This window comes from Oxyura jamaicensis (genome assembly GCF_011077185.1).
Source record: "Oxyura jamaicensis isolate SHBP4307 breed ruddy duck chromosome 2 unlocalized genomic scaffold, BPBGC_Ojam_1.0 oxy2_random_OJ91137, whole genome shotgun sequence".
NCBI classification, from domain to species: domain Eukaryota; kingdom Metazoa; phylum Chordata; class Aves; order Anseriformes; family Anatidae; genus Oxyura; species Oxyura jamaicensis.
This window is the reverse complement of record NW_023303544.1, coordinates 1-9,949: the sequence shown is the minus strand read 5'-3', so window position 1 is coordinate 9,949 and position 9,949 is coordinate 1. Positions and strand designations below refer to the sequence as shown.

Here is a 9,949-nt window from a genome sequence, read left to right as displayed (position 1 = left end):
GTTTATGGTGTTCTTGAGTTACAGCTAAAGGAACAAAGGGGGGGGGGAGGACACAGGCAGGAATTGCGAGAGGAGAGTCCACATTTTCCAGGGTTTCTTCTACAACTGTTCACTGTCCTTCCTAATGTTTTAAATCTCCTTTCTCTTTCTCTCTCTTTCTCTTTTTCTCTCCCTAAAAATAGTAGCTATCAGGGAGGGGGGTTGGGGGGTGAAGCCAAAAAAAAAAAAAAAAAGGCACTACGGGATGTTAACAGTTTAGAAGAAACCCGGGGATCGCCACGTAGCTAGGAAAAATCGAAGAAGGTTAATTCCGGGAGGCAGCAGCAGCAGGTTTGTGGGATGTGATAAGAGCGGGAGCGCGGCGCGGGCTGGGGGAGGCAGGCGAGGAGGACCCAGGGCTGCGGCTGCGGTGCGGCTGCGGCGCGGTGCGGGGCGAGCTGGCGGGTGGGCTCCCAGGCGGGCGGGTTCCCAGGCGGCACAGCCCGGCCCGGCCCGGCCCGGCCCGGCCCCGAGCAGCGCGGCGCGGCTCCCGCTCCCCTCTCCCGTCCCTCTCTCGCTCAGCTGATCGCCCCCGAAGACTTGTCGCCTTCACCTCTCAGCTCCTCTCCTCCAGTCCCGGCGGACCCCCCGCCCACCCCCCTCCGAACTTCTCCTGCAGGCACCGTTACACGTTTGGGGATTTTTTTATTATTTTTTTTTATTTTTTTCCGAGACTCCTGTTGAAATCACAAAAGCTCTGATAGTGACGTTACGTTTCAAAGGGAGGGAAGGGGGGAAAAAAATAATAATAATAATAATAATAAAAACAACAGCCTGATCTGTCCTTCCACCACCTCCAGCCTCAGCCCCAAGGAAAACTTGTTGGCCTCGGCGAGGTCTGGTGCGGGCCAAAGCCTGAGACTGACCATTCTTTAATAGACAAAGAAATCCCAGCCCAAACTGGGCTCTGTTACACCACGTCTCTCCGCCAAGCTCATTTCACTCCCTAAATCTGTACTGCGGACACACAGGGGCACAAGGATCTGCATAATTACAGCCACAGCCGCTCCCCTTTTTAATAAACCGACATAATTCCCTAATAAACGTCCCCTTCCCCCACCTTCTCCTCTCCCCAGACCCCAGCCCAAGGGAAAGGGGATCCGTGTCTTTTTACTGCGTTCCCTAAGTCTATAGATGAGCTCAGTTTGAAACGAGGTATTACAAGATTTCAGTGCTACAGAACCTTTATCTGAGCTACAGACACTTTCAGATCCCCAGCCCCCACCTCCTCTCCTTTTTGTTGTCTCTTCTCCTCCCGGGGGCTATTTGACAAAGGCAGTGTGTTAACTAACATTTTTGTTTAACTCAGCAACTTCTTTTCAAAACATACTTAAACCTGATAGCAATCTCTTGTACAATTTTTCCCCTCCTTCCCCGAGATGAAATTGACTCTGAACCCAAAGCGTTTGGCTATTATTAATTATTTCTTCCTTTGCAGGTATCACGTATACAAATCTCTTGTTAACCCTCCCCACCCACCCCCCCCCCCTCTCCCCCCCCCCCCCCTTAACCCAAAAAAAATCCGGGCCCACAAAAAAAGGGGTTGGGGGGGGGGGGGGGGGGGGAAGGGGGGGAAGGAAGAAAAAGAAAAACAAACAAACAAACAAAAATCCCCGCTCTGATTCCTAGAAAGTAGAAAGTTTTGTTCGAAAAAGAAATAAAACAACAATAATACATTGCATTACGATTCTGCCCTTGCTGTCCCACATTTGGCATTCACCTCCTGCAAGTGCGTCTAACGAGCAGTCACCTAAGACAAAAATTGTATCCGAATATAGTACAGACATCTCGGTAAGATTTTGCGCTAAATAGTGCCGTTCCTGATTGGCTTTTTGCTGCTGCTGTTGTTATTTTGGCTGAAGCCGCACAAACCCGCGCACCCGGACGTTACTATAAATAAAAGCCTTCCAGGTCTAAGTCTGCTGCCGGCGTTTCCTCCGGAGCCTTAACAGCCCTTTTTCAGCTCCTTTCTTGGGCAGATCGTGGGGATTAAATGCCCTGAACCTGAGCTCCTGGCCTTGGATGGGAAGGGAAAGAAAAAGGGAGAGGGAGAGAGAGAAAGGAGAGGGTGAAGGAGCCAGGCGCCCTCTGGGCTTTCAGAGGTCAGCGCTTTGACAGTGCTGACCTCCCTCCCCTCCCGGCAACCACCCCAGTGTTTATAAACAAAAACAGTCAGGACTAGCCCCAAACAATAGCAATTCACCAACTTCACAGGCACTTCACTAGCTCTTATGCAAATCAAGGAAAACGACCGCTTACCACCACTCTCCCCCCCCATCCCCTCCAGAAAGCCCAAGAGCATATTTCCAGCAGTGATAAATCCAAGGGAAAAATTTTACATTCTTTCCTGGAAAAAAAGACAAAAAGAGACTTCAGAAAGAAAACGATTCTGGTAGAGAGACAGACAAAAAGGGAGAAAAAGCCAATAAAGCTGCCGATCTTACTGCAGAAAGAGGAAAGATATGAAATATTTATATCTAAATCCAACAATCCACACTGCCAATAAAACAGGAATCTTTGTTGTGTAGACAATATGCTAAACTACCTCTGCGACAAACAGCGATTATAAAGCAACCAGGAAAAGTTATTTTCGCCCAAGGAGCCAAGTTTTCAAAGAAAACGTGTGGATTTTACAGCTAAATAAAAGCCACCACCTCTGTGTTATCCGTAAAAACTACACATAAATTAAAAGCACCGTTAAAAGAAAAGAAAAATCCTTCTAGCAAGCAAGCAGCACATATGATCTGACTTACAAAAAAGTATAATTAAAACCACCTTTAATTACAAAAAGCAGCAAGCGAAAACTAAATGAATCAATGCTTTCTCCCCAGAATGTTGTCCGCCAAGGTATAGAAATGATAGTTCTATAGTCCTGCATTAAAGCGTAACTGAAGCTCCACAGTTCAGGAATTGATTACGTGATAAGAAAAAAAAAAAAAAAAAAAAGTAAAAGACAAAAAAATGTCCTAATGATTTTAAAACTTTTGTTTATAAATGAAGAAGATCAGAAAAGGTTGGAGGAAAAGTTAAAGGAAATATACCTCAAGAGAAAAAAGACCATCTCCTTTTCTTCTTTGTCTATCAGTCTCCAGTTAAAGCATATGGAAAATGTTTTCAAAATGCCTAGATTTGGCACATTGTCATTGCAAAGAGAGGAGCGCAGTGATGCTGTTATAGAAAATGGGAAATAAATTCAGGATTGGGTGCTGCCTCCTTCAATGCGGATTTATCTAAGTTTAATTTAATATTCCGCAATCACTGTATGATCGCATATAATTCACCAAGATTTTTAAAGGCTTTGCCTAAATATGTTGACCACAGGCACAAAGTAATTTATACAGATTATTTCCCTTTTTATTTGTGTTTATTTTTCTCATTAGAAACACTTTAAATTCCAACTGTAAATAACAAAAATGATGGAATATTAGGTTTGGGGTGAACAAACGCTCAGAGAAGGCATTAGCTTTATTAAAATCATTCTGAACGTAAAATCAAAAAGCACAAAATGGTTGTTTGTAAAACACTAAACCTTTAATCGATTTATTGGCATTCCGATCGATTAGATAAACGGAAATCTATAGTAAACATAAAAGCATTTAAAATATTTTCCTCTCATTTCTAAACAAAACTTTTCTTTTCGCTAGAAAAAAAAAAAAAAAGATTATCAAACGACTAACAGGAAATTCTTCAGATATCAAATTACGATAATAAAATTATTTCCACATGGAAAGGGATAATGACAATGATGATAGTAATTATAATAATGAATAATTCAACAGCCCTTTGACATATATGGAATAGCCTGTTTCAAAAACAGCTTTTGAAGGGGGCTACTTTTAGGGGATTTTAAAAATAAAATTGAGTTTTGAGGCTGAAATGCTTAAATCAAGTGACAGCTTAGGTGCAGCTGCTAAAGTTGCGTGTTTTTTTTTTTTTTTTTTTTTTTTTTCTGTATTTTTCAGGCGGGAGTGTTCACTTTGACATCGCCCTTGAAATTAAGTTACCACTTATTAGCAGAAAATAAGTATGTAAATATACAAGGTACTTCTGGAACTGAGGGAACAAATGTGTGTCTTCACGCCAGGGCGATGGGGATGGAGACCCTTTACCTTCTAATTTAAACGATTTGCCTAGCTCGCAGCGTACTTTCCAGATTACAGCAAAATTCTGCAAGCAATAATGTATTTGAGCGTTTAAGTGAAAGAACACAATTTATTTAGGGGTGGAGGGAGGTGAACAGCAAGCCGGAGAAATGCAGCAATCAGAGCTTGTGGCATTCTGGCTGCGCGAAGAGGAAGTGTTGCTGTAACGGGTATTATGTTTATTTGATAAAGAAAATCAATGAAAGTGGCTGTAAAGTAGTTAGTGAGGCGTGTGTTTGGGACTCGGGTTGAATAGTGACTCCAGCGGGCTGGTCGATGAGCTCTAAGAGCTCTGGAAATCTAACCTAACCCTGAGTGAGCTCTCTCTCACTCAGTGCTGCACCTTCCCCAGGCTGGGAGACTTCAGTCCTTTTCTCCTCCCTCTGTCTCCTTCCTTCTCTCCCCATATCCCTCCCTCTGTCCCTCCTTCCCTCTCTCCTTCGGGTTTTCTGCTCCTGCCTTCCTTCTTCCCATCTGCTCCCACCATTCCCTCTCCTAGGTTTATTTGCTCTCCTGAATCTCTCCCTTTCCCTTTTTCTCGCTCTCACACTTCCATTCTCTCTTCCCATCTCTGCCGTAGCTGTTTCCTCCTCATCCAACTGGTCCTCTAATTTTCCCTGTACTCTTGGAGCTTTCCTCCTCCTCTAATTCTCTTTCTATCCTCTCAAGTCTCTGCGTGCCTAAGTTTTCTTCCAGCCTTTTTCATGTCTGTTTTCACCAGCCAAATTTACCTCTTATTTTGGATTGGTTCCTCCGGACATGTGCTATATTAGTAATTATCCCTACTCATTTCCCTCTCACACACCCATGCCGAAGAGATGAGCACACCACTCACTTTCCTCATTTGGGATATTTTAAACATTGGCTGATCTTCAGTGGTACTTTATTTTAGACCTTCTGCAGCTATTTCCCCCTTTTCTCCCGCTAATCTTCATTCCCTCTAATTTGCAACAGAAATGTTTCTCCTCCTTTTCATTTCCTACTTTACAATTTCCTTTGGGGTTTCTAAATAGGAACACGTCCTTTGCATTTCCATACCCCCATCTCCTTCACTGTTTCTCTTCTGCTATTTTATTTGCCTAGTCGCTCTAGGATTATTTCTTTCCTTAGCAAGTTTATCTCCCTGTCTATCTCAGTTCATCTGCCCCAGTCTATAAAAAAAAAAAAAAAAAAAAAAAAAAAAGAGAGAGAGAAAGAAAAATAAAAAAGTTGAGTTTGTGTCTCTGTACCTGAGAAGTAACTTGGTTTCAAACTTCTGTTTTGGGTTATGTGTCATTACCTATTTTCCCTTATCACATCCCCGTTGCCCTCCCCGCCCCCCCTCGGCTAATAACATCTTTAGTGCGGTCAACGTTAAATATGGCAGATCTCTGAAAAACGCTTCCTTTCCTGCTCTCTGCTGGAATTCATTACCCCACAGCCCCTCTCTTCCCACCGCGGGCCGTCTGCGGGGCCCTCCGCGCTGCGCGCAGCCCCGCCGAACCGTCGCAGCCTCTGCGGCCGCGGGGATGCGCAGCGGCCACGCCACTTCCCTCTGCCCCCCCCCGCCCCCCCCCGCCCCCCCCCCCCTTTTTCTCCCCCCCCCAAAAAAAAACCTCCCCGCTTCCCACCCGCAGCCGCCGGGCAGCGCCCCCGAGCCGCGCAGCCAGCGCTACGGCAACACGGGGCAGCCGCGCAGGGACCGCCCGCGGCCGCTGCGCACCAGCGACGCCTCCGGCTGGGGCTGCCCCGGGACTCACATCCAACATCCTTCCCCCCGATCCCCCGCTTCCCCCCCGCATCCCTTCTCCGCCGACCCGGCAGGTGAGAGGGCTCCACGCCGTGAGTTGCGCGCTCCGCGCTGGAGGGCGCGAATGTACTCCCCCGGGCTGCTGGCAACGGTAGCATCCTCACCCCCCCGCGGGGAGAGGTCAGCTTTCCCTGCCGCTCTACTTGCCCTCTCTTGTACGGGGGACAGAACGTGTGCTCAGGGTGTTTTTATTTTTATTTTTATTTTTTTGTTTTGTTTTTGTTTTTGTTTTGTTTTGTTTTGTTTTTGTTTTTGTTTTGTTTTGTTTTGTTTTGTTTGGTGTCTTTTCCCTTACTGCATCCTGGCTCTGCGGAGTGGGATCTAGCCGAGGGATCCCCCCTGACTGAGTCACTCCTGTGCTACTGGCTGTAACACATAACTATGTGTGTCGCCTTTGTATGGTCCTGGTTGGGCCACATGCACTTAGCCTGCAGTTTATTGCAGGATTTGTTTTCTGTGTGTGTAGTGAATGCTGGAATAATAATAATAAAAAAGGCATTTCAAAGGGTACCACTGGAGTTGATGTTTCAGGCCTGCACTGGGTTTTAAATAATCCTTAATCCAAGGGAATGATTGTTCCAGGTTAAATGTCCCTAACCTCTTCTTTGTTTCATTACTATGTTTCTCCTGTTTTGTTCTTGCGACAATTCCTTTTAAGAGGAAGAAATCTACTTTATTAATTTCATCCATGTCAACTGAAATATTTTCACTGTTTTGCATATGGCTGGAGTTAAACTGAGATTTCCTTTTTCCCTATAGGTTACACATACAAAGTGAACAGAATGGGCCCAATCCTACCAGTCCCTTCTTGAGTGAGTATCCGTAGATCTGGCACCTTGTCAGAAACTCTCTCTACTGTCAGGGCCTCTGTTTGGTGTGAAGTCTGATACAATGGCTTCACCTGTTCCAGACACCAACAAGGCTACCCAAAACAAAAGATGTTCCCAGCTGTTGACACATAGCTCGTATCATTACGGTTTGCTAAAAGCGTGCTGTTTAGTTTTGGAACTAAGCCTCTAATAGCTATAACTTTCTGCTTTGCTCAAATGTGCTTCAGGGAGGAATGATAGCTTTTACTTCAAATGTATCACAGTACCAACACAAGCATAAACGAAAACGAGTATCTGGGATGCTTTCAAACAAAATACAATCCACAAACAAGGCAAACAACATAATCCAAAAGTCTTATTAACTAAAAAGCCAATGTAGAAGTGTCCATTTTACAAATATTTGCCCAGGAACTTAGACTGTTAAATTCTGTCAATATCCCCATCACCCCTGAAATTATTGCTCACCTACATCCACAGTGACCCCAAATTGTCAGAGAGAAAGCCTGCCAGTTGTAAATCCACACGGGGCTACAACAGGATTGCAATTTATTATAAAGCAGAAATGTTACTGAAGGGAAAATTGGTGCCTATTCCCAAGTCCACACCTGAAAGGCACACTTTCTAGAAATAAAGATCTTCCAGAGGATTGCTTAACATTTCTTGTGAGATGGCATCATTACATTAGGTAGATTATATTTATTCTGTATTCTTTTTAACTCCCTATGAATGCCTTTTAAAATTTTACTAAAGAATAAAAGGGACTACTGAAATTCAACAGCAGCTTTAAAAAAAGATGAAATATATATTTATGTTGCAGACTTCATATGTGAAAGTATAGGACAGAATAGTCAAGATAGAGAAATTCTTTATAGTTCTTTTCCAAAATGGTCTAGCTTGGAATAATGCTCTTTTTCCCTCTGAAATGTGTCTGATTCTAAATGAGCGCAGATTTTTTATTTAGTATTATTTAATTTCAAAACGGAAATGAAGGACTATTATCAATCTAAATTTAAAAGTATGTTGTAATACTTTGAAAGACAAATATTAAATAGATGTATTTCTGGGGAGATTGGATAAATAATGTGCAAAGAGCTTATTTTAAACAAGGGTGCATCATTCTTTCAGATGACAACCTGCACACTGTAGTTAGAATCATTGGATTTTTCATCTTTTGGTCTACTAATTTTCAACAGAAAATTATTGTAATGTAAAGTGTGCATAAACAAATTCAAAGAGGACCTGAAAATTATTCATAAAGGTAAAATCAGTTTAAAAGTTTAAAATGACACTGACACTATTTGTAAAACACCTAATTGTAAAAAATAGTTCATATATACATACTCAATATTTACTACCAAAATGTACTTATAGATCTAAAATAATGCTAACCTGCAAACAAAATGTGTACCACTATTCTTTTTTTGTTCATTTCTGGTGTCAGTATAATAATGAAGAAAGGAAATATGTTCCACTCTTATTCTTAAAATCCTTTAAAATCATCTCTTCACAGAGACATCCTTAGAAATCAGAAAAACCCTATGACACAGTATTGCCACCAAATAATTATTTTAAAACTAAATAGATGTACCATTTTGCTGTCATTTTCAGTAGATAGTTATAACAGCTGACTGATACGATACACATCAGTAAAAAGAATTAAATAAAAAAATGTGTTATAAGGCAACAAATGTATATTTTTACATTTATGTTAAACCATTTCAATTTTCTTTTATTTTGTAGGCTTTGTAAATTATAAAATCCCACACGATCCAGTTAATATCAAAGTAAACTGCCGACAGGTAAAATGCTGTTTTCTGTGTAAGATTTACACTTTAGTTGCACAGCTACTTCATATCCCCATTCCACATTTCTTTTGTTAGCATAATGTTATTCAAACTTTTATTTTGGGAATATTGCAAAAAATAACACATACCTCTGTGTGTGTGTATGCATTAACATACAGAGACAATATCTGTCCCCTTTTCACACAGAACTATTTGTCTATGACTATCTATTTAGATGCATAAAGGTGTGCTCATTTTTTGGTTCTGGCACAGTAATTAAGGTAGCAAGATTCAGATGTGGTTTAATGCTGAACTTTCAAAATTTAACATTAGAGTTCCTGATTTGTCTACAACAGGATGGATACTGTGTTTATAGAGTTCATTCTTGACCTTACCTGAGTAAGTACTTTAACTTAAAGTATGAGATGCACCTAGAGGGGTAATACATTGAGTTTAATAGGAAGACAGTTAATAACCTTTTTTCATCCTCATGCACTATCAATCATGGCTGTCACCAGTCTGCTGAATCAAAGCAAAAGTGTTCTTCACAGATGACTGATTAGAAACGCAAAATCACAAGATCCATCTTCATGGTCACTTTTATTATAGTCATTTTTAAACTGACAGCAACCTGCTCAGTTTCAGCAGACTGGGCATCACAAATAGTGTCACTCAGTGCAGCTAAGCATGAGAAGATGTTGGCTGGATTATACTTAAAAATAATTAGGCCCAAAGCCTTTTGTGGAAGCAAGGAAAAGGATTTTCTTGGTTCCAGCCCCATCTTTTAAACACCAGCAGTAACCTGTGCTTTAACAGTGGGTTAATATTGGAAAACATTTTCATCCTTCTGCTTCTCGTGAATTAATGTTTTAGGTGGTCCTTGGATACTTTTTAAAAACAATACCTTTGCTGGTAATGTGAACAATCAGTTTTGATAGAACCGCTCTTAAGCATAGGCTTAACATTATGTACTGCTATTTGTATAGTGTCATGATGAACTGTTGGTTTCCAGCCTTCTAAGGAATATTGCAAAAGCTAATTATCTTGTTAACTAGATTTGTTTCAATAACAGTGTTCCCTGTTCAAATAAACTAGTGAACAGTTCAACAGTTTAAGGTTATTTATAAACTAAATAGGCTCCAGAAAATATTAAATCAAAATGGTATAGGGGAGAGGAGAAAGAGAGAGAGAGAGAGAGACAGCACAAAGGAGCACAGACACTGCAAGTTGTGCTCTGTACTAATGTTTCTGAAATGCAGTGAAATCTAATATAAGGAAAAGTATTCAGTAATGCTGAAAAATGAAAGTTTACTCTCTTTCTCTTTCTCTTTCTCTTTCTCTTTCTCTTTCTCTTTCTCTTTCTCT

General features: G+C 41.6%; 1 long non-coding RNA gene across 1 annotated transcript; it reads left to right on the top strand.

The window, feature by feature from the left end:
* The first annotated feature begins 6 nt into the window (after positions 1-6).
* LOC118157039 lies at positions 7-9,883 on the top strand. Its single transcript, XR_004746526.1, has 4 exons — positions 7-330; positions 6,730-6,786; positions 9,320-9,325; positions 9,873-9,883. It is a non-coding gene; the product is annotated as an uncharacterized LOC118157039 (long non-coding RNA).
* The last annotated feature ends 66 nt before the right edge of the window (positions 9,884-9,949 follow it).